The 1680-nt window shown below is 33.8% G+C and overlaps 1 non-coding gene across 1 annotated transcript; it reads left to right on the top strand.

Moving 5' to 3' along the window:
* Nucleotides 1-1128: 1128 nt before the first annotated feature.
* On the top strand, nt 1129-1235 carry LOC124970822 (U6 spliceosomal RNA). The gene has a single exon (XR_007106197.1). It is a non-coding gene; the product is annotated as a U6 spliceosomal RNA (small nuclear RNA).
* The last annotated feature ends 445 nt before the right edge of the window (nt 1236-1680 follow it).

Below are 1680 nucleotides of genomic sequence, written 5' to 3'. Positions count from 1 at the left end.
AGATTCTTACTGTTCCGTTCAATATGAAAGGCTGTTGCAGGCCTGTGTCTTTCCAAACACACTATTTTGCTTGTCTGAAATGCTCTTCACATCTACTTTTTTAAACTACTTTATTCAAATGTTATTGTCATGCAAAAATCTGTATCTTTTGAACAAGTGTATCTTAATGAGCTTGGAGATAAGTATATACCCATGAAATCATCACCATAATCTAAGCCAAAACATTTATCACCTCCAAAAGATTCCTCCCACAGTATTATTGTGTGTGTGCATGCACATCATGAGAACAATTATACATGACCCACCCTCTTAACAGATGGTTAGGTATACAATATAGTATTGTTAATGATCCTCTGAACATATTCTTAAGTATACAATACAGCATTGTTAACTATAGGCAGAATGCTGTACAGAAAATCTCTAGAACTTATCATCTTGTATAAGCAAAACTTTGTACCTCTTCCTAATACCTCCCCACTACCCCTCTCCCACTACCAGTACTTGACAACTACCAGACTACTCTGCTTCTATGCCCCCAACTATTTTAGATTCTTCACATAAGTGGGATCATGTAGTTTTTGTCCCTCTGGTTGGTTTATTTCACTTAGCATGATGTCCTCCAGGTTCATCCATGTTGTTTCAAAAAGCAGGATTTTCTTCCTTTTTGAAGTTGAATAATATTCTATTGTATGTATATACCACCTTTCCTTTATCCATTCATCCATTGATGGACATTTAGCTTGCTTCCATGTCTTGGCTACTGGGAATAATGTGGCAGTGAACATGGAAGCACAGATTATCTCTTCAAAACCTTTATTTAAATTCCTTTGGCTATATGTCCAAAGGAGGGATTGGTAAATCATATATACGGTTGTTCTATTTTTACTTTTTGAGATACTGTCATACTTTTTTGCATAGTGGTTGCACCAATTTTCTCCAACAGTGTACAAGGGTCCCCTTCCCCAAATCCATGTCAACATTTGCTATTTTGGGGTTTTGTTAAACAAATCCTAACAGGGGTGTAATGGTAACTCACCATGATTTTGATCAGTATTTCCCTGATGGTGTGCACTATTTGATCTATCTGTTGCCTATTTGCATATCTTCTTTGGAGAAATATCTATTCAAGTGCTCAATTCAGCAGCACATATACTAAAATTGGAATGACACACAGAAGATTAGCATGGTCCCTGCACAAGGATGACATGTAAATTCACAATGCATTCCATATTTTTAGACACTCTACTGTCATGTATATCTAAAGAACAAATTTTAAAAGATGTATATTAAAAAAAGAAATATCTCTTCAATTCCATTGCCTAATTTTAATAGGATATTTGGAGTTTTGGTTTTTTGTTTGTTGGTTGGTTATTGGTTTTTTGCCTTATTTTTGCTATTGAGTTGTAGAAATTCTTTATATATTTTGGATATATAATTCTTTACATATTTATCAGACACGTGTTTACAAATATTTTCTTCTATTCCATTGGTTGTGTTTTCACTTTGTTGATTAATTCCTTTGTGGTACAGAAACTTAGTTTTAATATAGTCCTACTTATCTATTTTTGGCTTTTTTTGTTATTATTGTTTTTAGATATATATGACAGTAGGGTGTATTTTGACATTTTATACATACATGGGGTGCAACCCATTACAATTTTGATCCCATTCTTGTAGTTG

The sequence above is a fragment of the Sciurus carolinensis genome, chromosome 18 (assembly GCF_902686445.1).
Source record: "Sciurus carolinensis chromosome 18, mSciCar1.2, whole genome shotgun sequence".
NCBI lineage: Eukaryota > Metazoa > Chordata > Mammalia > Rodentia > Sciuridae > Sciurus > Sciurus carolinensis.
This window is presented reverse-complemented; position numbering and strand designations above follow the sequence as displayed.